This window comes from Polypterus senegalus, chromosome 14 (genome assembly GCF_016835505.1).
Source record: "Polypterus senegalus isolate Bchr_013 chromosome 14, ASM1683550v1, whole genome shotgun sequence".
NCBI classification, from domain to species: Eukaryota; Metazoa; Chordata; class Cladistia; order Polypteriformes; family Polypteridae; genus Polypterus; species Polypterus senegalus.
This window is the reverse complement of record NC_053167.1, coordinates 138,360,544-138,387,500: the sequence shown is the minus strand read 5'-3', so window position 1 is coordinate 138,387,500 and position 26,957 is coordinate 138,360,544. Positions and strand designations below refer to the sequence as shown.

The 26,957-nt window shown below is 37.5% G+C and overlaps 1 protein-coding gene across 3 annotated transcripts in view; it reads left to right on the top strand.

The window, feature by feature from the left end:
- The first annotated feature begins 3,062 nt into the window (after positions 1–3,062).
- The window catches only part of gpbp1l1 (GC-rich promoter binding protein 1-like 1), a 97,838-nt gene continuing 73,943 nt past the window's right edge, over positions 3,063–26,957 (top strand). For 2 of the 3 annotated variants that reach the window (XM_039736119.1, XM_039736117.1), the window contains exon 1: positions 3,063–3,271. The gene's annotated coding sequence lies outside the window, so the exon portion shown is untranslated. The remainder of the gene's footprint in view (positions 3,272–26,957) is intronic. The other variant, XM_039736120.1, reaches the window with a different exon arrangement.

The window sequence follows — 26,957 nt, the reverse complement described above, 5'->3', positions numbered from 1 at the left end:
GGGAGGAGAGGTGGGGAGCATTCACTGATATAGTGCGTTGAATTAGTTCTGCTGAAAATATCACCGACAACAATCTTGCAAACTTACAGGACTTGTGCTACTTAAGAGTCATGAAGTGGGCAGGGAGAATCATCTCCAACCTCTCACATCCAGGCCAGAGGTTCTTTGAATGACTCCCATCTGACAGGGGTTACAGACTCAACTACACCAAAACAAGGAGATATAAGAACAGCTTCCTTTCCTTGGGCCATCAAGCTCACAAAAGGTTAATTCAGCTGTCCTTACTCCATATGGACACAAACCACCAGCCCCCCATAATATCTTGGAATAATTTTTACATATTGCATATTTATTATTACATATGTGAATTTCCCCTTGGGATTAATAAAGTATCTATCTATTTATCTATCTATCTATCTATCTATCTATCTATCTATCTATCTATCTATCTATCTATCTATCTATATACAGTGCATCCGGAAAGTATTCACAGCGCATCACTTTTTCCACATTTTGTTATGTTAAAGCCTTATTCCAAAATGGATTAAATTCATTTTTTCCTCAGAATTCTACACACAACACCCCATAATGACAACGTGAAAAAGTTTACTTGAGTTTTCTGCAAATTTATTAAAAATAAAAAAGTGAGAAATCCCATGTACATACGTATTCACAGCCTTTGCCATGAAGCTCCAAATTGACCTCACATTCATCCTGTTTCCCCTGATCATCCTTGAGATGTTTAATTGGAGTCCACCTGTGGTAAATTCAGATGATTGGACATGATTTGGAAAGGCACACACCTGTCTATAGAATGTCCCACAGTTGACAGTTCATGTCAGAACACAAACCAAGCATGAAGTCAAAGGAATTCTCTGTAGACCTCTGAGACAGGATTGTCTCGAAGCACAAATCTGGGGAAGGTTACAGAAACATTTTCTGCTGCTTTTAAGGTCCCAATGAGCACAGTGGCCTCCATCATCCATAAGTGGAAGAAGTTCAAAACCACCAGGACTCTTCCTAGAGCTGGCCGGCCATCTAAACTGAGCGATCGGGGGAGAAGGGCCTTAGTCAGGGAGATGACCAAGAACCCAATGGTCACTCTGTCAGAACTCCAGAGGTCCTCTGTAGAAAGAGAAGAACCTTCTAGAAGTACAACCATCTCTGCAGCAATCCACCAATCAGGCCTGTATGGTAGAGTGGCCAGACGGAAGCCACTCCTTAGTTAAAGGCACATGGCAGCCCACCTGGAGTTTGCCAAAAGGCACCTGAAGGACTCTCAGACCATGAGAAACAAAATTCTCTGTTCTGATGAGACAAAGATTGAACTCTTTGGTGTGAATGGCAGGCGTCACGTTTGGAGGAAACCAGGCACCACTCATCACCAGGCCAATACCATCCCTACAGTGAAGCATGGTGGTGGCAGCATCATGCTGTGGGAATATTTTTCGGAGGCAGGAACTGGGAGACTAGTCAGGATAAAGGGAAAGATGACTGCAGCAATGTACAGAGACATCCTGGATGAAAACCTGCTTCAGAGCGCTCTTGACCTCAGACTGGGGCGACGGTTCATCTTTCAGCAGGACAACGACCCTAAGCACACAGCCAAGATATCAAAGGAGTGGCTTCAGGACAACTCTGTGAATGTCCTTGAGTGGCCCAGCCAGAGCCCAGACTTGAATCTGATTGAACATCTCTGGAGAGATCTTAAAATGGCTGTGCACCGACGCTCCCCATCCAACCTGATGGAGCTTGAGAGGTGCTGCAAAGAGGAACGGGCGAAACTGGCCAAGGATAGGTGTGCCAAGCTTGTGGCATCACATTCAAAAAGACTTGAGGCTGGAATTGCTGCCAAAGGTGCATCGACAAAGTATTGAGCAAAGGCTGTGAATACTTATGTACATGTGATTTCTCAGTTTTTTTATTTTTAATACATTTGCAAAAACGTTTTTCATGTTGTCATTATGGGGTGTTGTGTGTAGAATTCTGAGGAAGAAAATGAATTTAATCAATTTTGGAATAAGGCTGTAACATAACAAAATGTGGAAAAAGTGATGCGCTGTGAATACTTTCCGGATGCACTGTAGCTAATGCTAAACACAATATTTATTTAAGTATTCCTTGCACTTTGCATGCATACATTTATATTTTTTTTTGTCTAGTATTCAACATAAGTGTATTCTGATCAAAGGGGTGAAGTGCTAGAAGTGAAACCAAATTACTACAGTGACATTCAAGCCTATAGCTTTTGGTCCCCTGGAAAGACTTCTGCAGAGGTGCCGGTGATCACTGGTACACTAAGAAAAGATGCCAGTATAGCAAAACATAGATTGTTCTATCGGAGACTCAGGTGTGAGGATTCCTTAATGAAAATTAATGAAGAGGTGCTGGTACTCCATGTTGAAACTGGAAGAGGTAACATACTGGCCCAGTTTAAGCACTCATTGTGTCAATGTCTGTCATGCATGGAGAACCACCTAAAAAAATTCAATTCCTTGTATGTGAGCAGACTTGGTCAATAATTGTTTAATTTTGATTCTTGAATGGACCGGACTATTCAAGTCCTCCTATATAAAGCCTAAAAGTCGTTGTAGAATAAACAAGAAAGGAGGCTCCGGAACTGCAGCAGACTTTATACAATGTACATGTTTTTTTTCTATTCCATTTTATTTCTTTTTTGCTAACAGTTTACCATTGCAGTATGCCCTTCTTATGAACTTTCTTTCATTTGATTTAAAAGCGAACGTTCAGCCAGTCTTTTGGATCAATTACTTCTGTCTAAGTGTAGCGCCATGGCTGATTGAAGTTCGTCTTTGAAGCGCAACTTCCGCTAAGCCACATCACTTGTTGAATGCACCAGAAGGATAAAATACTTTTGGTTTAACACAGTGATAACCAGCCTTACAAATTCGTGTCTATCTTAATGCTGTTTATTCGGAAAGCTTAGACGCAATGGCGCCCAGAGTGTGGCGGAAATGCAAATTACATCTCTACACTCTACTAGTGAGGCCTACGTTGAGCGGGTCGACTGGATCATGTGACGCCAGCATGCGTTCGATTGGCGCTGTCTGTGAGAGACCCAGGCAGCAGACACACACACACCGACACACAGACTCAGTTAAGACAGGGAAACAAACAGTTTGCAGTTTCTTTGGATTACTTCGTGTAGTTTCGTCGAGCAGTCGAACAAGACGCCTGTTGAGTACGTCGCTAACATTCCTTTGGATATACTGCCACCGGGGAGCTGCCCAGGGGCTCGGCGGCGCTACAGGTAAACGGGGCCCGGGCGTTTGTTTTATTTCTATGTGGGCAGGGCAGCCATCTTGGAGCTCATTTGCTCGGGAGCACTGGAGTAGGAAGAGGTCTTTGACCGCATGTTTACCTGAACTTTACTAAGAAGTGTGCAGCAAGACGGGTGTAGTCAACAATAAAAGATAAAAACGGAGAATTCACGCCAAGCGACGTTTTTCTGTACTATGTCGTTGTTCTCTTATTGCTCTCCGGCCTAACACAGGCGTGCTTCGCCTCTTGGTCGAGGGCTTTGAGCGGGTTTGGTTTAGTTTTCTTTTGCGCGTGTGTTTTAACTTGTATTTTGTTGGTGGGCGGCTTTTAAAGTAGACTATGATGTTTTTCTTACGACCGATTGTCACGTCGGTTCACTAACAAGCTCTCGACGTGTACAGTTACTTCAAAGATGCTGATGCTTCCTGGACACGCTCTTGGTTTTGGGGTCTCCGGGTCGGTTTGTTTAACGCAGGAATTCTTTTCAGTTTGGACGTACGTCTCGCGTGTTTCTGTTCCACTTGAGATTTAAGGTCACGCACGACTATGATTTGGAGTTTCGTTCATCTTGAGCTGCCGTTCTTCGGATAAAGTGACTTACGTGACAAGTGTTTGTTTTTTTTTGTGTACGTTAATGTAGGCCAGTGTCACGCTTTGTTTCGTTTTTGACATGTTGTATTGTGGTTATCTTCTATGTGTAATTTGTTTACAGTGCCGTTAGGTGGGCAGCCGCCTGATGTGTAGCGTGTGTCCGGGGTCATTCACGGCGCGGGGATAAGGCATAGAATCGGAACATTTCTGAAGAAAGGCAAAAAGGTGAATTGACCGAAGGCATGCTACACAAAGAACAGGACACAGTCGACCCTAGCTTGACACCACGCTACAGGAAATGGTTAAGAACAAGCTGTTCATCAGTGTGCAGATAGGCAAATGCCGAGGACAGGCAAGTGTTTCTCCAGGACCGAGTGTTTTCCGTTGATGCGTTTGCCTCATTCTTACGTATTCTCTATGGGATTCATGTAAGCAAAATCTGTGTCAGAAGACATAGTTGTTTTGTCGTTAAACACCTTTTGAAGCTTTTTATGGCTTCTACTGGGCATATAATTATAACATTTCTGCACTAAGCAAAAACAGTGAATTGGTCGAAGAAGTGTTACCCAAATATGCATAAAGAAATTTAGTGCTCCATGTTTTATGAAAATTTTATTTGCTTTTTTAAAGTTATTGTTTTGATATTTGTACTGTTTTTTAGCTTAATTGGTCGAGGTAAGGCTTTTATTCACAAGGCTTCTGTAAACCTTATTATCTCCTGAAGAATCGACTTCTCAGTGTATAGTACATTGTTTAGTTTTACCTGCCAGCATCAGTGTGTACTTACCACAAATAATTTAATTTCAGCTCATCTTTGCATTCATTTGTTTTCCCCACTTCCATATTTGCTGCAGAGATAAAGATGTAGAGGATTTGCCCGTAGTTATTGTCTTTGTTGTTGGTGCTGCTTTTTTGCCATATTGTGGCTCCTGCTCATTACATAGCCAATGAGACTATACTGATGCTAAGGTTTGTTGCTGTTTTTAGTTTCCTCATTTGTCATGTATGTTTAGGGTTACGCCTCTCATTTGTTCATTTTGTATTTATAAGAATTGCTTCTAAAGGCTTTGATATTACTTCAGTTTTTTCTTTTTGGTCCTCATGACAAACCGTTATGAGGAAACCTCCACATATGTTACACCGTTTTACTTGTCTTGATGTTTAGCTGAGCAAGAACTTTGAGCTTTTTTGGGAGTTCCCTTCTATATTTTTATCAGGAATTTATACCCTTAAGATACAGAATAAACCAAGTAGTTGTCTTTAGCATAATTGATCAGAAGGACTAAGTTGTACTTCAGCTTACTGAAGGGGTCAAATTACTCCTTTTCATGAAAAAAAAAGTGGTTTGTTAATTTAGAAATGCAGAGTGTCATATTATGGTTTTTGCAGGTTGATGATTACGAATGTGATCGTATTTTTGATATTTAATTCTTTAGCAGTTGCCTTAGCCCTTTAAATGCCACTTGTAGAAGGTTAAAAGTGACAAATTGCACACATGAGCATGTTATTATTTTAGACTCTCAAGGTCAGTGATTACAAATATATTTGTGATCCTTTACTAGGGATCTAGGCCTCTACGTACCTTTATCAGTGTGTGAAAAACAACAAAATGCTGTTATCCAAAATATTTAGACTTGAAATATTTACATTGAAGCACACATTACATTTGATGCAAGTGTCCTTTATGATGTTGCTCTCAAGAATTAAATCCTTACATTTCCTTTGAACATTCTGAAGCAAGACAGTTTATGCTCATTTAGTTGTTTTCTGGTGATTCAAAAACACCTAAGCAACCAGGAGATGGTAATGGTTTCAAAACTTAAGTCCATGCATTTGTGTTAGAGTGCCAGTTAGGTGGTCATTTTAAACTTAATCTGAAATCAATTAGTTTTATCTGCTTGAAGAGTGTACATCATTTCTGTTTATTTTTACATAGTGGTGTTCACTGAGTGCAGGTACAGAGTGCTTTAACATGTTCTCAGATAAAGTTCAAATACAGATGTCACAAATTACTTATATACCGAGTACACATAAAGGCAGATCAAAGCATATTAATGTGTACATTTTTTTTTGCACCTTCTTTTAAAATTGAACACAAGCTTTTTTAGAAATTTGCGCAAGGCATTATTATAATTGCATTTTTGCCGGACAGCTCTCCATGCACAATATTTGTCGATTGTTTTCGTGTGTGTTTCACAGTTTGAGCAGGGAATTTTTATTTTTTTCATGTTCAACAGTTAGTTGGATGTGAGAATGGCAGACTTTTTTGTTTAAAGTTCAGTGCCGTTATGTAGTTTATGTATAGGAGTGTGTATTACATGGAGTCAGTGAAGAGTTGCATCAGCATACATTTGCAATGGGATTAAGAGGGTTAAAGAGGGTGTTATAATGCTGAGCATGATCTTGGGTGCTCAGTGGCAGAGTGCAGGCAGATGCTCTTGAATGCAGGAGACATTAACTTGTGTTGCTGCAGAGAAATCTATACATTTTAAATTTATTTCTTGTTCCATGAAAAATAATTTTTATAACTCTCTAAATTACATTTTCCTTTTTTTAACCTGTGGTACTTTACCACTTACCTTTGAACGATTTCATGTTATTCCCAAGACTTGAACTGCTTACGTTTAAATCAAAACTGGAAAAATTGAGGTGCTTTAAACTTTTGTCTGGAAGTGGATGTACATATGAGAACACACACTTGTGTATATGTGCTGGTCTATAGAGTGCTTTGCAAAAAAATTTAATCTTCATTAAAGTCATCTTGAAAATTGTAGTCCTGAGATGCCATCCAACCAACCTGAGTGATCTGTAGAAAATATGCAGGAAGGAATCGGACAAAATCCCGACTAAGAAGTGTGCAAAGCTGGTTCAGAAATAGCCTAGTAGTCTTAAGGCTGTTAGTGCAGAAAATGGAAGTCTTACTAAATATTGATATGTAGGTTTCCAAATGCTTATGCAATTTTTGCTTTGTGATATACGTTTGACAAATGTACTTTGTATTTAAAAATAAACTGATAGAACACATAGGTTGGCAATAAATACATTCTTATTTGGGGAGTAAGTGCAAGTATCTGTTGGAATTCTGGGAATAGTGATGACTTTCAAGGACATTGAATATTTCTTGCAATGCATGAATGCATTTATTAAGGAAGTTTTACTAATAACTTAAAAGTAGCAAGTATGTTGTAAAATTATTTACACCATTTTTTGGTTATGGTCACTGGTAGGTGAAGTTACTTAGTCAGTTGCAGAGACTTCTTGGACAGGATTGAGCAGAATTCTTGTGTTTTGTGTTACCATACTGATTAAGATCTAAATGTGTACAATGTTTAGTATTCTAACACCCTTTAATTTGCTAGTTACCTTATTGTAGTGTGGTATGATATTAATACAACTGATACATTTTTGTTGAGCAAGAATATACACATCAAAATGCCTGTCGCAAGACATGAATTTTATTAATGCCTGTGCTATCTACTTGCAAGTTAACATCAAGGCCTTCACATTCATTTAAAGTTGATGTGCTTTGCTTCACTAAGAGAGGTAGTAAATTCCATTCATCCACTGGAGTTATTGTGGGGGAAAGGAGAAATTAAACTTTTGATTTAATACCATTGGCTAAAGTTTAATTTTAAGAAACAATAGCTTATTTTTATATCTAGTGCTCTGCAAATGTATTAATGGAAGTAGTAATTTTGTTTTAATTAAATCAGATAGTGTTGGCTCAAGTAGGTGAGCCCACTACTAGTTGATGGAATGGACTTTTAGGCAGTCTAATTTCTTGGTGTTGGTAATATTTAAGCTTTGTTTTACTAACACGTGTCCACCAAAAACTGCTTAGGATAAGAATGTACACTTTGATAATGTAATGCAGTGTTTAAAGGAAAATGTTAAGGCCATTGGTTTGTTGGATTGTTTTTACTGCTAAATTGCAGAGTGCAGCATAATAAAGCATATCAGTGTGCGAGTGCAGAGTAAGCTCAGTAATTACACAGTCTATTGTGTTTTATTCAATTTATTTTATTCTGTGTTTTAATGTAAAACACTTTTGTATAGCATTACTGATGTTGTCAATGTCAATTTACAGAGCACATTTAAAACATCGATCAAAGTTTAACGTAAACCATCATTAGGTGAGCTCAAAGTTTTTTGTTCCATTTTTTCCTTGTCTCATCTATGGACTGCTTGTACAGTTACATTTTCAATATTATTCATATCAATATATTCAGAATATCACAAATCATACATTTTACTTTGAAGTTTAATTTATTGCATATATTTGTAAATTTAGTGATATTGTTGTGTGTTGTGTTTAGACTCTTGATTGGCTTTGCTGTGAACATACTAGCTTTAGACGACATAACGTTTTACATCGTTGATTAAGACACCCTTAAAGTGATTAACATAGTGTACCTCAGAAACAAAGAATATTGATAAATGAAGAACCTATCCTTTTATAGTCAAACCTAACATTTTGCCTTCAATTCTGAATCAAAAGATGAACCAAAAAAGTTCATTGAAGTGTTTTACCTTAGCAAAACATATTACAGTACATCAATTGTACAATTGAAATTAGGAATGATTGTAGAAAAATCCGCAACCATTTCAAACAATTTTGTAATATATAGGGTGTACCAAAAATGTGTTAAGTTTGCATAAAGTTAAGTAAAATGTTTATTAAGCAACATCTGAGTTTTATAATTCAAATTAAAGACAAATGTAGAATCATTTTAAGTTATCACAAGTGTTTGAACTGCCAACCGTTCTGCTGATAATTTATGAAATATATAAGTGTATATACAATTCTTTTGGGACAACCTGCACAATACTGTATTCTAATTTGCCATTTAAAGGTAGGCAGTCTTGTGTAGGGGGCCAACATGATGGAGCTATAAACAAGGTTGCTCATTTCATTTTCCACTTTTGATTTGCTTTTTGATCCTGTGTAAGTCAGCTAATAAGTCTATGCTCCAACTGTTAAAACCAAAACATCGTTTGGATCTTTACTTCAGGGATTTGCTCATTCTCATAAAAAAAATGCATGAGTACCTTACTTTTGCAGTGTGCCTCATTAATGATCAGACTTTACCAGTTTGACATAACTTTGGTGTCGTATTTATTTCAGTGCATTTCATACCAAGAAGTAAGAGATGATTAGGTTCTTGCATGTTTTGGACATTAGTAAGGTTATTTTTGATTTTTTACCACAGACATTGGAGTTGAGACTATATAATGAATTTGAGATGAAAGTGCTGAGTGGCATTTTTAACTCCGGGTATTTACATCCAAGTTGGATGAGTGTTTCAATTTAGGAACTGCAACACTTGTGTGTCTCTCCCTCCTTATTAACCTCCTTAGTGTTGCATTTTTTTTCTCTAGAATGTATATAAAGCATTACCTTTTTTGGCTTGAAAAAACATTTTTTATTAAAGCTCATCTTTTTACTGGAAAATGTTCAAAACACACAATACAAAGTCAGAAGTGTAGAAAGTATAATGGTACAAATGAGGACGATTAATAATAATAAGAATATGAGCAGCACCCTGCACATGTGAGTTACACGGGTGTCACTTTCGGATTCCCATAATCGCTTTCAGTTTTACTGACCTTTTCTATTTCACTGTCTGAAGACAGATTAACTTCGTTATCACTGCTGATGAGAGGCGTTTTTTCACAAGACACCATTATGAAGCTTGGAGAAGATGTGTCTACAGTTACCCAGGTATTATGCATACCTGATGCTTAAGCAAGAAATACTTGTGCTATTACTGGAGTAATGGTTGGCACTAACGCTGTTGGCACTTTACAGCCTGAGTAAACCTCTGGCTTACAGAGACAAAATTATGAAAACTGTGTCACTCTCATTGTCCTCGTACCTAACTGTACAGTGAACACTCTGCAGGTAACTGTCAATTCTTACTTGAAATTCCATTTTATAGATGACATTTTTCATCAAACACCACAGCTGTTTTAGTGAAAAATGCTAATATTGAAAGTTGCTGTGCTTGTGTTTTAAACTCACAAATTTCAGCCAGAGATAGTAATATCTTTCACATTAACATAGTATAATGACAGACCAACTGACTGGATGTATGGCGCTGAATCGATGGTTATCACTTTCTGCATGGAATTAAAGTCTTTTCCAGAAGTGAGTTCTTCAGGCTTTCATCACAATGAATATAAGAGTTCAGTGCAATAATTGAGATTAATTGCGTGAATGAAGGGAAGAAAACCTGCAAATTAAAAAAAAAAAAAAAAAAATTGTTGCCAGAAAGGGAGCAGTCACTTCAAGGAAACTGGAATAGAGCAGGAACCATTGGAACAGAACAGGGGTGGATAAATCAGTAGTAGTCCAGACAACTAGGACTGCCAGTTGTTAAATTTTGGGCAACCAAACTACAGGTTTGGTGTGGAGGACTAGTCCTGATGCATTTGCACTGGTTGTGAGGGCAGCACAATAAAAATGATGTCAGATGTGTCGACACACTCTGGGTTTTCACAGCTTGCTGTACACAGAACATTTTCTAACTGTGCCGCAATATGGTGAATAAATGGTGAAATTTGTATGCCGAGATTGCAGTAGGGCAGTGAGTGCCCTCCACAATTGTAACAGTTGTTACTAGTTTGATGCATCCTTCTGAGATGAAGGTAAACTTCACTTGTACAAAAAAGAAAGAGTGACCCGCTTTTAAGGGCTTGTTGCATCTGAGAAAAAACCTGCTCTTCTGCCCAGGTTTCTAGGTATCGAGTTGATAACAGTACAGTCAAATATGGACCTTGCATGCCTCGTCACTGCGAGGCAAAACATTTTATTAAATCCTAAAACATCCTTGTTAATTTTTAAAAGGGAACCTGCTAACAACCAGTGCTGTTTACTAATAACATTTTTCTATGGGAAAAACTGTTAATGCTGGTTAAATACCTGTATGATTTCATTGGTTAAATGATTCACAGTTAAATACATCACATACAATTAGTCCTGCCTACATAAAAGAATTACCATACAGCCAAATGTTTACTCACCTATCACTATATTGAGAACACTGTGGTCTCGGTTATCAGTGGTTTCATCAACTACAACATATATTTTCTTACCAAAAATCTTTCAAAAAATATTGTTGTGCCCTCAATTTTGCAGTTAAGCTTGTGTTGACATAGTTAGGGTATCTTATACTGTTCGCTTCCACATTTCTGTCTCGTGCAGCTAGCTAATTAACATGCCTTTATTGAGAAAATATACCGGAAACACACGCACAAACAGATTGAGACCTGACTAGATTTCTACAAAGAATTGCATTCATAGAAATGCATTGCATTTTTTTTTTAAACACATATTCTGGGCTCCTAAGTAGTATACTGGAAGTTGAGAAAATGCTCCCTACCTTTAGCCAAACACTGCAGAGTGTGAACATGCTTTTTCAGGCTTAGACCTTGTCTATCTATCTAAGAAAATCCTGGAATGGAAAAGCAAGGCGACGATGCATGATCTTCTCGGAAGTTCTTGAAAGACATTTTAAAGACCCGCAAGACTAAAGAGATTGGCCGCAGAGCGTCTCGCGGGGACCGTAAACATGAGACTTCGTGCCAAGAGATTGTCCCAGGGCCATCTCGTGGGAACGTGGAACATAAGAGTCTTGCAAGACATTCCCCTCTTATCAAATAAGAGCTTGGACAGCCAGAAAAACATTGTCATGTAGAGTCACGTGGCACACACAGAGCCTGGGCTCTCGGCAAAGAAGAAAGAGCAGTGCGGAGAAAAGAGACCCAAGGTGCGATACATATGCAGAGAAAGGTACAGAATGTGAAAGCAGTAACAGTCGAAAGTATTTTAGCATCCCAGCCAAGCTGAAGCCTTTTTTGTTTTAAGTGACTGTTAGGTCCGTTCGAGGGAGGGCAGAGTACAGCTGGATGCTGATTGATGCAGTAAGGGGGAGGTGAGACCCGTGGGAGGAGGGGTTGGAGAGGGTGCTAGAAAGTTGTGTTTGGGCTTACGCAGTCGGCGATTGTTAAAGTAGAACTTTTGTGACACTTTATTATGTCAGTCGCTACAGTATTAAAAAAAAAAAATAGCACAGATCACATTGAAGTCAGAGAGTTTCAAAAACGGGGTGTAACTCACATGCATTTATTGGTTACTTTGCAAAACAAATTATTAACTTCTGATGATGTAGACCGTTTTGTCTGTGCTGAAATTCCAAACAGAGAAACCTATCCTAAATTATGGTACAAAGTCATTAAACACACGACTCACCTCATTTAAAAGATTTAGCATATTGGGACACGAAAGATTCCAAATATTGTTTTTACAGAAGTTCTGAAATAAAAGTGAAACTAATGAAATAGCAACAATTCAAAGAAAAAAAAAATCTTAAAAGTGTGTATCTGGAAAAACAAACACGGGGGTTGGCGAGCAAAGCAAGCAGGGGGCAAAGCCCCCTAGTCTTTAATAAAATGGGGATACTCTTAATGATCCAAGAGTGATAACACAGCTGTATACTGTACATCGATCAGTAGCTGTGGTCAACTAAATGTGGATGACACTGTAAAGGAGATATTGCACCTCAGATTAGCCCTGAAAGTCAAACTGATGGTGTTTTTGACAGAGAAATGATTTGGTAGAGTTTAAATCTACACTGAAAGTACAATTTGAGAATACAGTATTAATGCAATATTTCAGTGTTTTTTTGTTAAAATATGTTTGTGTACATTGGGGGAAAAACACATCAACTTGACATAATTCTTTAAAAATGATTTATAAATTGCTAAAATATATACTTCCAAGATGTTGATTGTGTTTATATTATGTTAGCAGAGTGATATGCATAAATGTACAACAATACATTACAAAAATATTGCTTTAAAAAGTTGCAGGTAACCATCCATCCCATGTTTAAAACTGGTTTGTCAGAAAGCATACTTGGACTACCAGCTATGCAAGGGTGTTACCCCAGCACACTACCATGTGCATTTACAGTTTCAGTCAGTCAGACATTATCTAACCCACTATATCCTAACTCAGGGCCACAGGGCTCTTCTGGAGCCAATCCCAGTTTGTCCACCCCTAAATACTGTAGAAGTAAAACAAGCAAAAGTACGAGCAGAGTGTTTTTTGTATATTGTTGAAGTTTTCAACATGACCCTAACAGAAGGGAAGTTCATTTAGGAGTGTGCATGGAGGTTGGGCAACAGTGTGATTGTTGTCAGTAAATACAAGAATAGATAATTGAGTAAAGTATATGAGTGGTTTAAGCATCACTTTACTCTTCTTATATGCTAACCTGCTGTGTAGGAGATTTCATTATATGGTACTTTCATGTCAGATTAACAGATTTTTTTTCTAGAAAGCGCATGCACTTAAGTCTCAAAAAATTCTTAAAAAAATAAGCAATATACCCATGTTATCCAGGAGACACCCTCTAAAATTTAGATTTACAAGATGCAGTCAATTTTGTGAGGAGAGATGGGTGTCAAATTTGACACGGCTTTATTTTTTCATCAATTTCACAAGACCATATCTCAAGAACTAAACCACCTAGTAGGCTCATATTTTGCATACTTCTAGCTTTATCGGTATAGGTCATACACCACTTGGTAAGAGCAGACTTTCAAAAACAGGAAAAAAATATATTTTTGTCTTTGGCTTTGATATGCTTAGGCTTTCAGAAAGCATACTTCTAATTGATATAGCCTGAATTTTTTTCCATGTTTAGATACCTGCACAGGGCTTTACAAAAGGTTATAAACAAACAAGAAAATAGATACTTTATTAATTCCAAGGGGAAATTCGCATAATCCAGCAGCAGTATACTGATACAAAAACAATATTAAAGAGTAATAAAAATGCATGTAAAAGCAGACAATAACTTTGAATAATGTTAGCATTTACTCCCCTGGGTGGAATTGAAGAGTTGCATAGTGTGGGGGAGGAACGATCTCCTCAGTCTCTCAGTGGAGCAGGATAGTGACAGCAGGGTTTGACCAGCAGACCTCTAAAATGTGAAAAAATCATTTTGGGTCTAATTTTCTGACCAGCTAAATGCACTGTGGAAATGTCCAGACATTTTAAAAATTATTTTTCCTATATCCTACATGGTCCCTTCTTTCTCAAAAACCAAGTCTTACTTTTCTTATTTGAACCTTTCAGTTTTATTTTCCATTCTAAGCATGTGTTAAATTTACCATTTGTCAGTCATGATAATCAAGTTCATCACTAACTTGTGTATAGAATTAGTGGAAAAAATAAATCGCCAAAGGCACATTAAGCACAACACATGAACAGCTGCTTGATTTATCATTAAGTACATTAGTAATAATGAAATGTGAACATGTTGGTATTGCAGCAGGATTATGACCCTTTTCATTTCTATTTGAATTAAAGTGCAGAGTGTAGGGCATTTTTGTCTTTGAGATCAAGATGGTACATTGTCGGTCCACTAAGCACTGCAGTGACATACTGTAATAGCACCTAACAAATATTGTTTCTAGGTGGCCAATGGAAAGACTGCTCAGGATAGTTTGAATGCTTGAAACATATCACAATGTCTGATTCCACTTCACTCTTGTCACGAATGGCATTAATCCAACGTTTTTCATCGTACATGCACCCACATAGCCTCCAGTAGGACATTGGTCTAATGTGAGGGGGCGCATCTGATCCATCAGAAGTGTGATCATGAGAGGGCAGGATCTCAGCTGCTGCTTTAGTGGAGAATTTTCAGACAGTCAATTGACTGTCTTCACCAGACACCCGGCTGACTTTGAGTTTGCTGTCATCTATTGGGATATAACTGTAGTATTCTTGACTACCAGGTACTCTCTTGGCCATGGAGTATCACATTCTCTGTTCAGCAACGTGAGATAGGACATTGTCATTTGATAAGAAAAAAATGACATTTAACATTTTTGATAACTTACTGATTGAAAACTTAATGATTAGCATTATTGACACATGGTGCATTTAGCATATGTTTAACATGGAAAATAAACATAAAACATTTGCAGAGAAAAAGTAAGGTTTGTGTTTTGAGAAAGAATGGACAATGCAGAATAATATTTTAAAAACCAGTAATGACGCACTGCACAGAATACACTTGACTTGAGCATTCATAGTTTTGATCCCCTCTCTGTACGTTTAGCATTCATTTTCTCAGAGGTTGATACGCTTGTTACTTCCTGAGCAGCTCTTCTTTTTTCCACCCTAGCGACCCGCTTCTTCTCTTCTTTTGTCGGCATCTTTTCGCGTTGTGTTGGAATTACTTAGTACGTTTTCCTTAATGTTTAACTTAAGCTGGCACTTAAGTCTTCAATCTGCCTGTAGATTGATTTAAGATATGAAGAGCTAGGGGAAGTGATGGCAAAGGTGGTAGGGATGAGAATGGCGCACGTACGCATGCACCGCATGGCTACCCTGCTGGCCGCTGCCAAGAATTGACTCTGCAATAAAAAAAAATAAAACATAAAAATAGGAATAACCTTGGAGGTCAATCCTCACCCCAAAAGTGATAAAAGACGTCACGTAGTATATGTGTACCAAATTTCAGGTCAATAGTTTAAACGGTTTGCGAACTACAGATGATTTAAAATCCTGGACAGACAAATAAGCAGCCACGGTAGCGTATTATTTATAAAGATAACTTGCACATTCCTACATGCTGTTGGGAGGGCTCTGAAAATGAAACCCAAAATTATTTTTTTAATTTGAGAGGTATGCTGTTCAAGCCCTGATACAGTTGCTTTTCTGTTCATTGCTTTTTCAGAAAGCCTGTATATTTATCTGAATAAGGAAAAAAATCAAAAGTTAGTGTTGGTTACAAATGTGTTTCTGAGTTGTAAACATAGCTAAGCCAAAAACTCAAATTTTGGTCTATTTCAAGAGGCTGCCATGACCATGACGGGTCATCTGGACCTGATGTTTTAATTTCATCATATGCTATACAAATTAATTCACCAGCTTACAAGTCAGAGCCTGTCTAAGTTTAGTTCTTGAGCTACTGACTTGTGAAATTTGATGGAAAAATTAAGTTGGATAAAATTGACACCCCCCTCACCCTTGGTAAACGGGCTGTATTTTGGAATGTATTGATCTTGCATCAAAAAAAGTTTACAGGGTGTCTTCTGACTAACGTGTGCACCTGGTAATTTTTCCAGAATTTTTGGAGGCTGAAGTGCATGGGCCATTGCCTAATTTGACATGTAATGACCCTATAAGGACACTTAACCTTTGCCAAGTTTGAGTGTCATCTTTTTGACTCCTATTTTGTCATGTGGCCTATCTGAATTAGGTTGTATAATTGTCTGAAATGTATTTAGCCTATTCAGTTACCAAATCTCTAGCAGCACGAGAGTGTTTGGGGAAACAGTGTGCACAAGGGTGATGCAGCAAAAACATGGCGTCAAACAATAAATTAAATGTTGAAATGGAATATACATTAGAGTGGTCAAATGCTCCCTCTATTAGAAGAAATTTGACACTTCTTCACCAAAAATTATGCATTTTTCTAAAAGTCTTTTTTTTGTTTCCAATGTTATTTTGGTGGTATTGGATATTTTGAAATATTTTGTAAAACAGAGAAATTGATTTTTTTTTTTTTGGTATTAGGATTAGACACTCTATCCAGAATGTTGAATGACAGCATTTACAATACCTATATTGTCGCCTTACTGTGATTGACTTTGTAGTTCCTCCTCCTCCTTCCTCATTGTTTGTCTAATGACCAGTTAACTTTAAAGGTGGATACCCTCAGAGGTAAACTGCCTGCTAACAGGCAGCAGTGCACTGTATCATGGGACTGTCTCTCCAGGTGAAGGTTGTGTGTTTCCAGTATCCAGTGTTACCTTGTTTGTCACTATAGAACATGGTCTAGACACCTTAGCATTTAGATTTGTTCTTAAGCTGTTAAGGGCTGTATTTTAGTATAAGCAGTTTTTACCATACATACTTTCTCATAACCTTTATGGCCTATAATATATGGACATCAATCCAAATAATCACATTCAGGTGTTTTAGCTAAACCTTTAACATGTGCATAATATCAAGCACATAGACGTTTAGTCTCTAATTGAAAAACACTGGCAGTTGAATAGTTTGTTCAAAAGAGTTTAGTGGCTTTTAACTTGGTACTGTCATAGGATGTCACCTGTCTGCATGCTGTGCCAGATCTGTTCCATTCAAGTACAGATGCTATTATTCTAAAGTAGAAGTGTCATGCCATGATAAAGACAATACAAACTCAGGGCTGCCGAGTACTGAAGTGTGTAGAATGCAAAAAATGGCATATCCAATGCGTCAGTCACAGCAGAATTCCAAACGGACTCTGGAAGCAACATCAGCACTTGAACTGTTGAGTTGGGGTTTTCATGGCCAAGCAGCTGCACACATTTTGCACAATACCAATTGTCTGCTGGAATAGTGTATAGCTTGTGGCCATTGTACTCTGGAGTAGTTGGATACAAGTTCTCTTGAGTTGATGACTCACGCTTCACTATCTGGTGGTTTGATGGATGAGTATAGGTTTGGAAGATGCCGTTTCTGAAGTTGGAAAGTCCATGTGAAAGTACTACGAACTAGGATTTACAAGTTGGACAGTTCTGAGAAAATATAGCTATCCAAATTGTTCTAGTTGTGATGTAATGTTGACTTTTCACTTTAGTCAGTTATACAAATTTTGGGGTAGGTGAGCCAGAAAAGACGTTTTTGTCAAATTGCATTGGGAGCAAAGTAATGAATATTTATTAAGTTTATTTTTCTTCTTATTTCTGCAAAATGTGCTTTTTTCTTCCAGACCATGCAACAGATCTGTAGCAACCTTGCGTTTCTTCGAATAGCCAGACCAGAAACCCACTTAAATCCACTGAAATGGGAAGGTTGAAATGTCACAAGTCAGAGCTCTGAATAGACTGAGAACACGTGAACATAGCAAAAGCTCTAGAGTGCATGCTGTAATATTTTTGTTGAGTGATAATGGTCTGGTACAATACAATACAATTTATTTTTGTATACCCCAAAATCACACAAGAAGTGCAACAATGGGCTTTAACAGGCCTTGCCTTTTGACAGTGTCTTGACTCTCTTAAGAAGATGAGGAAAAACTCCCAAAAAAACTTTTGTAGGGAAAAATTTGAAGAAACTTTGGGAAAGGCAGTTCAAAAAGAGACCCCTATCCAGGTTGGTTGGAGGTGCAGTGGGTGTCAAAAAGAAGGGTCAATACAATACAATACACAGAACAGGTACTGTTTAGGCTCTTTGGTTTCAATGAAGGGTACTTTTTATGCTACAGCATTTTAGACAGTTGTATGCTTCCAACTTTGTAGCAAAAGTTTGTGGAAGTCCATTTTGTATCCTAGCATGCCTCCCTGTGGATAATGCCAGGCCCGTATTGACAATGATGATATTATTATTAATTCTTTACGTTTATATAACGCTTTTCTCAGTACTCACTCTCCATGCAGGGAGGATAGAGATCAAATTGAGTGACCTGCACAGAGCCCCAAACTCGTCCCTACTGAACACCTTTAGAATGAACTGGAACACACATTGTGAGCTAAGTCTTATCATCCAGCATCAGAGACTCCATTTAATGCCCATGGTTTTGGAATGGGATGTCCAACAAGCTTGTATAGAGGTGAAAGCCAGGATTCCACAGACTTGCCCATACTGTATAGGTCAGTGTAAGCACCAAGATGAGAAAGGAAAAGGTGGCACCCCACCTCAGTTGCTTATAATGGCAGTTTGGGGGCACCAGATTATGTGTAATGCAAATTTTCTCTTCCGAGTGTTTTTAGAGTATTGATTCCTGTCTTGAGATTTCTAGAAGTTTGGTAAAGTGTAGATCCTTAGTTTTTGAAATATTTATTTTTGTGTAATGCTATTTTTTTGATACCCTCAACACCTTTGGGTCGAATTTGACTCATTTTTGCTTGAAATCACTAAAAGCACCCTGGTTTTCAACTGTTGAAGGTGAAACTTTGTTCCTCCTATATTTTCCAAAATTAATGAAAAGTTAAAAAGATAAACATCACATACACTGTACATCTTCTAAAAAGCATTTACTTTGCCACGTGTTTTGGGGCAGTTTTGTTTCACCATTGGCTTTTGTTTTTTTTTTCCATTGAGGTTAGTTTGGTTGTTCTCAACCCATACAGAAATTATTAATGTCCTCTTTTTAGCTCAGAAATCAGGTGTTTAGTAAACTTGCCTAAATTTACATAAAGCAGATCATTTGTCAAAAATCATTTTTGTACTGCCACATTTTGAACTCTGACATGTTTTTTGGGTCAGTTTTAACTCGATATAAAACAGGTTTGTGGTGAAGAAATAGATGTACAGGACACTTTAAGCAGTTTTTAATATTATGGATGTTATGATAACCACGATTTTTGTATTCAATACCAGGAAGGTTTCTTAATACTCAATACCTGTTTGATATCGCAGCAGAAACAGAAATCCCATTCAATTTTTATTTTTTTAATATATATATTACGTGAACCTTCATTATATCAAGGCTTCCCACTAGCATTCATGTAAGGTAGTACTGGCGTTAAAAAGTATCAAATTGTTTAAAGCTGTTTTAGTAACAAAGCTGTTTTGCTTTTAAAATCTGGTTTGTCAGTGTATTGCCTCACTAGCATATTAAAAACTTGCTAAGGAGTAATATTTAAGAGATGTGTCTTGATTACGTTTTCTAAATGTCACAAAATTCTTGCACTTTAATTTCCCAAAACTTACTCTTGCCTTTTTTCATACATTCATCTAAACTTTAATTTCCTGTGTAAAGTCAAATGTATTAGTTTTACATTAATCCACAGTTCAAGAACTCCTGTAAAAGACGCTTTGTTGTACTGGTTGAACGGACATCTGTCGAGCATGTTTGATGTAATCAGGGAATGAATGCAAAGTCTCTGTCCCTTTTTTGGAGACGGTGTAAGACACTATATGCTGAAAAGTGATTAATTTCACTATTTTGTCCCTTTTTACACCTTCATGACATTATACGCTGAATAATTACACCTTCTTTGATCCATCATGCTATTTTGCTCTCAAAGAAACATTAATCCATTTCTGAAGTATCTCTGTAATGGGATAAAAATGATATTAATGAAGGCCAATGCATTTATTTAAATTTTTTTCTCTACCTTAAATAATGAGCAGCACGATTCCTGCAATTGTGTGCTGAATGCCTCCTATCTGGAACACAAAGACTTTCCAGATTAGATTTTTGCATAATTTTTTTTTTTTTCCTTAACAGGTTTTGATGCAATGCTGTATTATCGCCATTGTGATCCATTTTCACGCGTGGTTCTTAGTCATGCTTTTTTAATGTGTTATTCTGCCTTACTGAGTAATTTGTCTGCTTGCAATCATACAATTGCAGTACCAACTCTCATTTGGTAATACTGATTTTCTAATAATGCTATACCATTTTGTTTTTGGAACTTGGGTATTGACTTAATACTGATGTATTGGTTCTTTTGACATCCCGTATCATCATTGAGTCAAAAAAGACAGATATTGGGCCAGTATTTGAAGATGGTGTGAGGCTTAAAGAAAGCCAGCTCACCCCTTTATTGCCTGTCTCCAGTATAGCAACCTTCTTCCCCAAGGACTGTGGTTTCTAATAGTTTATTTTTGTACACAATAGTTACTTTTTTTCTGGTTATTTTATCATTTTTTACACTTTTCAAAGCATTTAGGCAAACTTCACTTTTTATAATTTTAATATGTCAGAGTATGAAGATGAAGCAACATTTAGACTCATTGCTGAGCCACTTCAAACTAATGCTCCAGAGTGAAGGTGAATGAAAAAGAGAGGAGCACAACTGGAATGCGAGAGAGTGAGTAATATTTACAGCTTGAAGTGATGGAGATGTTTAGGACAAATGGCAGATGTATACATGTGGATAATGTAGAATGTCTACCAGGAGCAAATACTTTTGCTGCATATGAGTGGGAATAACTGCTACTGCTGCTGGAAAATAGATATGTTGGGGGACCAGCATGCTCTTATCATATGAGGCTTCCTTTTGTGTTGTAAATGATTTTCCAGCCATTGCTAGTCATAAAGTTTGAGACATTATTCCATTTTTTCCAAAAGTAAACTGGAAGAAGTGATTGAAACCTGAAAGGGCAGATGGACAGGGTTTATTTTTGGTTTATTGATTTTGTTAGCACATATTTCCTTAATGGTAATACCTCAAAGTTCCAGGTGATTGTGCAGAGTTTTGCATTTTCTTTAACGTTTGTGTGAGGGTTTTCCATTTTACCTCTCAAACCTAAATGACAAGCAGGTTCTAAGTTGACAATTCTGTTTTTTTTTTCCCTTTTTTAAATTCAACAAAAAAGTGAATACTATTCATTGAGTTTTCATATTCTGATTAAACATCTTAAGGAATAATTTTTAATTCTGTTTATAAAACTTCTTCCTCTTAATCTTTTCCCTCTTTTATGTGAGGTTGATGTGCCTGATCCATCTTCTCTATGTAGCTCGGTCCTGCATCTGCTCCCCAGTCAAACCTTTTGCCTTAAAAATTTTTTTACTTATTTACCCAGCTGCTCTTTGGTCAAGCGTGCTTTTTCCTCAAACAGCGTCAGTTGCAGAATATTGTGGAAATAAGAGTGCAAGGCCATTTTGTAGAAAATGTAAAATACAAAAATAAGTAAAATACAAAAATAAGTAACTTTTAATGTGAATCCTATTCCAATTTGGCCCTGGGACGTTGTACAATGGCTGACTCTGTGCTTTGACCTGCAAAAGGTCATGCAAAAAAGAGTTTCCTGTCCGGGAAGTATTTCAAATCAAAATTAAAATGGTTAACATTGTATTTTTTTTTTTTTTGCATGCATGCACTCTATCACATTAATAGTGGTAAAAAAAAAAAAATACAAGTAATATAATTATGCATATTGCTTTCAATTTTGGTCGTGTCATTTTTTTCCTAAGCTGGCCTAATTCACTTGTGCTTTGTAGCAAATTTCCATTAGAGCATTAAGGAAATAATTTGAGTAACTTTCTTTCCTCCTATGGTCCACTGTTAGGTCACTGATTCAATTTACTTCGTCAGCCGTTTAACTCTTTGGGAGTTTCTGAAAAATTAGTTCCCACACTGCAGAGTATTATGTCAGGCCTTCATGTGGGACTTCCACAAATATTTGTGCCTCATAAATTATCAGTGCAACCTTTACAAAGAGCTGTTTAATTATATAAAAAAATGTATATTTTAAGGGATTTTATTATGAAGAAATAAAAAAAAAAAACACGAATTGGCCTAGATTGGTATTCTATATTTGTCATTAGAAATATAAGTTGCATGCCTACTTTATATACCCAGTGCAAGTCAGAATATATTGGATAACTCACAGTATGCTTTCTTTACAAACTAGACACACAAGTACCTCCTCACAATCTTCATTCTTTCTTGTGTGTCTCTAAGTTGTCTTCTCTCTTAAGACATAGTCGGTATGAGTGAAAATTATATTGGCACATAAGGTCAAGTAAGGGTCTCTGGCCAAACACTGGAGAGAATTTGTAGCTAAAGTGAAGGACATCCTTTTACACCTACCTTGACATGCTTATGAATTGGATGACACATTACCACATTGAAAAAAATAGTTGTAAACAATGGATCACACGGACCACATTGGGAGTTGATCAGAAATGGATAATGATCACATGTAATGACAGGAAGTACAAATGCGTTTTCAGTCCACATACAACAATCAAGTTGGCAGAAAAGACAAAACAATTGTTTAGGATGGTGGTAGCAGTCGGGTAAGCCACGGATGGATGACCATCCTGAGACCTGTACAGCTTTAAAAAGTAAGCAGAGTGGCAGCAGTGGCTTGTGTAAAGACAAGCTTCCTTTTTCTACTCGAGGCACATCTTTAGCATCAGGCAAGAACACTCATGTTCTTTATGGCAGAGTGGCATGTCACCTTTTCACTTTCTTTAGTTGGGTCATTAAGAGCAGCTAGTTTTCATTCCACCTACAACTTAGACGCCTGGTGTCCTGTGCTGCGCATATAAATGTGACCATATAGTGAAGTGGAATTAATGTGAGTCTTTGGTGGAGTGGGGGAGGAGGAATCATTAAGATCATCATCAAGCTATATGTAGTGTGTTTTGAATATTACTGCAGTGGGCTACTTCAAAAGAGTCCATTGGTTGGTTCCATCAAGTAAACAAAGAAATGTTAATGCTGCAATGATTACATCACTTTTTGTATATTCTATATTGATTTAATGAACCCAACCCTATTCCCTGTAGTCCATGACAGCAGCGAGAAACCTAAAGTAACTTGGATCCAATTAATTATCACCTGATCAGTCATAACATCTCTGAAAACAAAATATATATTGTGGACTTGGCAATGTACTAGGGATATAGCATACCAGTGTGGATTCAGCTTGTTAGGAAGCGTAAAATTTGTTTCGTTTACTCAGGTCGACAATCCAGTCAGATTAATCTGTGTTTGCGACACTATTGTTCTGTTTCATATGTTAGTGCTGATTTGAATTGTTCATCTTCTTTTTTTTTCTCTGTAATAAATGTCATTGTGGCCAAAAGTGAAAAAATGGTGTACTTTGTCCTAATTACAGTTAGGGATGTCAAAAGAACTGATCATTTTGGTACCAGTCTTAAGTGTTCAAAAACGCACAAAGTTTCTTGCATTTTTTTCAGTATTGTTGGTATCGAATGGCAATCGATACTGGACTTCTGTGATTGCAAGCAGATGAATTAGTCCAGAATGCAAAGGAATACATGAGAAAAACATGAATAAGGACTACATATACAAATGTCTCTCGGGGGTAATGATACAACACTGCATCTCCACATGGTGAGAAGAAATACAGAAGTCCTGTCTTCAATATTGGAGAATTTCAGCACATGACCGTGGGAATTGTGCTCATTATTTAAAAAAAAGATAAGCCAAAACTAGTGCTGGGATGTTTACTGTTTCATACCGAAAACTTTTTTATTTTTGTTATGATATGGATTTTTCTTGTACCGTAGTACCGGTTTAAATAGCCTAATCAACGTTCGGAATGTAGCACAGCGAGAAACTGTTTTGGGGGTGGTTCTGACAGTTTTCACTGCTACACCGCTAAACACACATGCAGCGGAGTACATGCGTTAGTGGAGGTATTGCGCGGTGAAAATGGATAGAGAACATCCTGAAACTGAAGCTATAGCAGACGATAAAGTTGAACATGGGGGCACAGAAGAACTTTTGCCGAAAAAGGAGCCATGTCTGTTGTCTGGAGATATTTTGCTTTTAAAAGGTTGGATGTGGACCAAAAAACTATTTACTACAAATGCTGTAATGCTAAAGTTGTCACCAGAGGCAGCATCACAAGCAATTTAGCTGCACCACCTGAGCCACAAACATACTTTGGAGTACCATGAATGTATGGAACTAAGATTGGCACCCTCCACGTCCTCAGGTAAAACTGATAAAGTTTTAGGACACTTGAGTCAGGCGTCAGTTGTAGACTCGTTTGCTAGAGGAACTAGATATGACCATAAAGCAAGCAGTGGATCGAGATAACCAACGGCATTACAATCCATATAGCTAATGTGTCGGTGGACAAAGATTAACATTTACAGAAAGTGTAGTTTGTTTACAAAAATATTTACTATTTATTCCTTTTCTAAGACATGTTCAGTGACAAGCACCTCTGGATATTTAAGTCTAAATGCCTCATTGGATGGTTGAAAATATGTTGTCAAAATTATAGTTTAAGTTGTTTGCAAAATTTGTTCAATAAAAAGGTTCTATATTTTGACTGCAACTGTCATGCATTGTGATTCCTTCTATTTATTAGTGCCACTCTTGTAAAAACTATCACTATGTGGTCATGCAAACCTGTATTAATACTTGTATGCACATTAACACTAGAATTACCAGAGCCTATGAAAAAACTCGTAGACCCGTCCCACCGTAAATCGATTTTCACCTCTCCCATCAGCGTCTGTTGTCCTGTAAATGTGTGGATAAGCAACAAACAGCAAGTAGCCTGCTATCACATCCCCCACCGACGCAGTCTTCTCAGCTCGTCTGTTTACCTGCGTGCCAGTTGCTTGGAGTTGCATAGAGTGAGAAGGCAAGCAAAATCACACCTTTTATAAATACTATATCGTTATTTGGAACACATGCGTTTCATGTGTGTTCCGTGTCTACAAAGAACACATCGTTAAAACAAACCTTTTTCATGTTTTAGTAGTAATTGACAAAATGTAGATGTGACGTTTATAACGTGTTAAGCCTGAAGTCCAAATATCAAAGAAACACTTTCACAAAAGGTACAAATATAACAAGTGCGCTTTTATTCAAAAAAAGAACCCACGTTAGGGTGTGACATAGACACGCATTTACTACGACTGCTTCCGTGGCGCAACGGTATCAGCAGTTGACTGGTAATCAAAACTTTCAACTTGTGACACATCAAACTTATTGGGAATTTCACATGACCCTCTTCCTATTGAAAAAACAAAAGTTGGATCCAAAATGGCCGACTTCCAAATGGCCACCATGGTCACCACCCATCTTGAAAAGTTTCCCCCCTCACATATACTAATGTGCCACAAACAGGAAGTTAATATCACCAACCATTCCCATTTTATTAAGGTGTATCCATATAAATGGCCCACCCTGTATATTAAGGAAAATGGAACAACATTGTTCACTTTAATTGTGGAGATACATAGGGAAGGTAAAAAAAAAAAAGAGGTTGAATAAGATTTGTGTTTTTGTCAAGGTATTGAGTATAATGAAATTTCAGTGGCATTATTATTGAATGGTAAAATTCTGGTATTGTGACATCCCTATTTGCATTGTTTTTATTGATTAAAGTATTTACCAGCCTGTTTAATTTTAAAGTGTTTGTCCATTTGTGTTGAAACGGTAATTTTAATATCTGGATGCAAGTAATGGATAACTCCCCGGTCAAATCCCACACTTCTGTCTTACTGCTGTCTCCTCTGCTTTGCCACAGAATCTCACGCCTCAAATAATACATGGAGCTTTCCCCCTTGGGAGTATCCTGCATGTTTATAGTAGTACATAACGTTCATTGGCTGTGGTGAATCGAGCCAGAACTAATAGGTATACAGTATCTCCAAGAACATCCCATGGGGGTCGCTTAGTTGCAAACGCACTAATAAACGATGGAGCATGAGACTGTTAAACTAATGTTAACTTCTTGTACCAAAAGTAAAGTTCTGGTGCTGTACTCTTTTAGAAATTGAGAGTTTTGGTGCTTATGCAGTATCATTGAACTTCACCGCCTTAATGTCTATTACATTACATTTTGTATGCTTGTTGCACAGTCTTTTTAAAAAATCCATTCTTGTAGAAAATCTATAATAATAAAAGGCAAAGTCCTCACTGACTGACTGACTGACTCATCACTAATTCTCCAACTTCCCGTGCAGGTAGAAGGCTGAAATTTGGCAGGCCCATTCCTTACAGCTTACTTACAACAGTTAAGCAGGTTTCATTTCGAAATTCTATGCATAACGGTCAACAACGTCCGCCATATTGAACTTTCTTATTCATGGCCCCATCTTCACGAAATTTGGTAGGCGGCTTCCTTGCGCTAACCGAAACCAATGTACATACTTATTTCGGTGGTATGACGCCACTGTCAGCTGCCATATTGAACTTTCCAATGTCACTAATTCTCCAACTTCCCGTGTAGGTAGAAGGCTGAAATTTGGCAGGTTCATTCCTTACAGCTTACTTACAAAAGTTAAGCAGGTTTCATTTCGAAATTCTACGCGTAATGGTCATAATGGTCAGCAACGTCCGCCATGTTGAACTTTCTTATTTATGGCCCCGTCTTCTCGAAATTTGGTAGGCGGCTTCCCTGAACTAAACGAAACCAATGTACGTACTTGTTTCGGTGGTATGATGCCACTGTCGGCCGCCATATTGAACTTTTCAACGGTCTTTGTTACTTATGGGCCCATCTTCAAGAAATTTGGTACACGGGTTCCCAACGCTAACTGAATCCTACTTACGTACATATATACGTCCATAGCCTGCACCTCGGTCACCGTGTGAGGTGACGTTGGGTCCCCCATGCCAAC